The 3,237-nt window shown below is 29.5% G+C and overlaps 1 long non-coding RNA gene across 1 annotated transcript; it reads right to left on the bottom strand.

Moving 5' to 3' along the window:
• Positions 1-20: 20 nt before the first annotated feature.
• On the bottom strand, positions 21-659 carry LOC105117267 (uncharacterized). Its single transcript, XR_840707.1, has 3 exons — positions 490-659; positions 269-414; positions 21-126 (listed from the first exon to the last, which is right to left on the bottom strand). It is a non-coding gene; the product is annotated as an uncharacterized LOC105117267 (long non-coding RNA).
• Positions 660-3,237: the final 2,578 nt, after the last annotated feature.

The raw sequence follows: 3,237 nt of genomic DNA, 5'->3' as shown, positions 1-3,237 counted from the left end.
AAAAAAAATCAATGGAATAATTGATTAAACTCACAGTTTGGAAAGGGATGAAGTTTTCTTGTACTCTAGGAACTCCGAATATATCCATGCCACAAAAATGGGAATAATTCCCAGAAAAAACGCAACCTGATACAACAAAGAGACAGATAAGGAAATCCTGGTGCCACCTTGTAACAGATGCACAGCTACATTGCGAATCAACTTGTTAGCTGAAAATGAAGATTGATGATAAGGAAAAAAAAAATGAGAATGCGGAAGAAAAGGTTACCTGTCCAACGCTGATGATGGGGCCATCCGATACCACCATTTCTGGATCCTTAATCAATTAATTTAATTCAAATCAAGAAACAAAGTAAGATCCCGAGGGAGGCCAGCATAATAGGCTTAGCAACAGAGAGAGAGAGAGAGATCGACCTGTATTTTGTAAGCAAAGAGTTTACCTAAAGAAATAGAAAAAATATTGAGAGACAAAGGAGAAGTCCCTCTCACCTCAGACCACCTCACTACCCTGACACCTTTTCACATTCCCATTCCTTCCCAGCGACGGTTGGTGTCCTCATTTTGCTTTCTCGGTCTGTGCGTAGTGCAATGTCTGTGAAGGAATAATTAAATAATTCGCTGTAATCATTGTTTCTGTCATTGATCTTGCACTTTCTTATTATTTTTGTTTTTTTAAGTAATTAGAAATTTGCAAGAGTAAATAATAATATTTTAGTTCGTTTATATGCTTGCTCTAGGAGGGGAAAATATACCAAAACAAAATGTCTGTATAAAGGAATTTTTTGAATTGTTATTAAACTAAAAAATATATTCATTTAAAAAAATTCAATCAATATAATTTTTATTATGAACATGTTTTCTTTTAGCATTTGTCATGCTCTTTTAAAAAAACATTCTTCTTCCCTTTTTTTAAAAAAATTCTTATAAGAAAAAAATTACCAATAAAATTTAAATTTGTTGACACGGTCAAGATATTGATATCTTCTCCCAAATGTAGAAGTATTGAAGTAATGAATAACCCGGTAAAACTAGAATCGAACTACAAGGAGGTTAATTGTATAAATTATAAATAATAACAATACAACAAAAACAATAACAACAACGGCAATAACAACAATACTAATAATAGAAGAAGAAGAAGTTGATGAGAACATTGAGATGGAAGATCAATATGATGATTAAACAATGATAACAACAAATGTCAAGGTTAGAGGATCCACTAATGGTATTTCAAACAATTATAGTATAAAATCCTTTTATTACTCAATTGGAATCCACACATAAAGGAGGTTCCAATCGGATTATAAGTTGTTAACATGATTATATTAGTTATCTTATTCTAATATTACTAATACTTATAAATATTATCGATATTCATGATTATAACTTATGTTAACAACAAATCAAGTTCCTTTAATAGCACAAGTGTTGGTTACATCATACAGTTTGTGCTATAAAAGTGTCAAACATTTATTGTATCAAGTGTTATACAACATAAATATAGATTAATCATTTAACAAATAAAGTATTAGGAGTGAACAAGATAACAAATACAACATATTTTAGTATCAAACATTAATGTCCATGTTGAGTTTACATTATATTTATTCTTACATTATTAGTATAACCTGTTTACCTTGACATCATAAACTTAATTAAATATAATGAAGACGAGAAACATAAATAAACAACATAAAAACATAAGTATAGTAAAGGAAATGAAAAGTATAAATAAAAGATTAAGAAAAATATAACATTAAATAAAACAATGAAAGTAAAACTTAAACATTACAAAAATATAAAAAGAAAAAGTAAGAGCATAATCTTGTTCTGGAAACCAAGATGCCTAAGTGCATAGAAATGCCTCCTTTTATAGGCCGGAATTAGGAACTAATGATTTGATGAGTAATTGTTGAGTGAGTGACCAAATATTGATTTGGTGATAATCCTTATCTTTTTGTCTGTTAAAAATGCCATTGATAACGTTAAAATTTGAACCAACCTTACACATGAAAGTTCTAGGAAATTATCTCAGCTTTCTAGAAAAAAAAATTAAGGTTATTTGGACTTCTAGAACTCGAGATATGGGTTGAAAACTGAACAATATTTATGTTGTAGGACAAATTCGGACTTCTATGTTGTTCCTAAGATTTAGACTTCTAAATAGCAGAATCGAGTCTTAATTTCCTCATTAAAGTTTTAAGCATATGTCTTAGCTTTCCATCCATATAAAAGCATACCTAAATCTGAGATCTACAGCTTCAAATATAACCCTATTACTGAACAATATTTCAGTTTTGACTGCACCAGCATCTTTTTTCTAAGCTTCACTATCTCTTTGTCCTTTCAATTTCAGTATTTTAACTCATCAATCAGTCAATCATTTTATTTATATGATAGGCTTGCATTTAGGATGAACATTTACCATAAATTAAAGGTATCTTATGGTATCTAATTAATACTTAAAAGTACATTTTTATCAAGGTTTTATATTATCATTTTGCACTTGAAGTATCAATAACTCTTTAACTAAAGTATGTTTTATAATAATATATCTAATAATTTAATGTACCTTTAATTTATGGTAAATATTCATATAAAATGCAGGCCTATCACATAAATAAAAGGATTGATTGATGAGTTTAAGTACTGAAATTGAAAGGACAAAGAGATGATGAAACTTAGAAAAGAGATGCTGGTGCAGTTCAAACTGGAACACTATTCGGTAATTGAGTCATATCTAGAGCTACAGATCTCAGATTTAGATCCATTATATATGGATGGAAAGATAAGATATAGGCCTACAACTTTTATGAGGAGTCCAATATTTAAAAAGGCATTTTCAAGTCTAAATTATAGCAACAACAAAGAAGTCTGAATCTGTCTTACAATCCGAATATTGTTCAGTGTTTGGCCCATATTTGGTGTTTTAGAAGTCTAAATGACTAAAAAAGTTTCCTGAAAAACTGAGACAATTTCCTAGAACTTTCATGGTACAAGTGGTTCTAATTCTGACGTTATTAATGATATTTTATTCAGACAAGAAGATAAGGATTGTCACCAAGTCAAGATGTGGCCACCCACTCATCAATTATTTATCAAATCAATAGTTTCAAATTTTGACCTATAAAAGAAGATATTTACCATGTATTTAGGCGTTTGGTTTCAAGATCATACTTCTGCTTTCTCTCTTTGTATTACTTAAGTTTTGCTTTCATTAATATCTTGTTTATGCCT

Source organism: Populus euphratica, unplaced genomic scaffold (genome assembly GCF_000495115.2).
Source record: "Populus euphratica unplaced genomic scaffold, PopEup_1.0 scaffold1266.1, whole genome shotgun sequence".
NCBI classification, from domain to species: Eukaryota; Viridiplantae; Streptophyta; class Magnoliopsida; order Malpighiales; family Salicaceae; genus Populus; species Populus euphratica.
The sequence above is the reverse complement of the archived record's forward strand: the minus strand, read 5'-3'. Positions and strand labels throughout refer to the sequence as shown.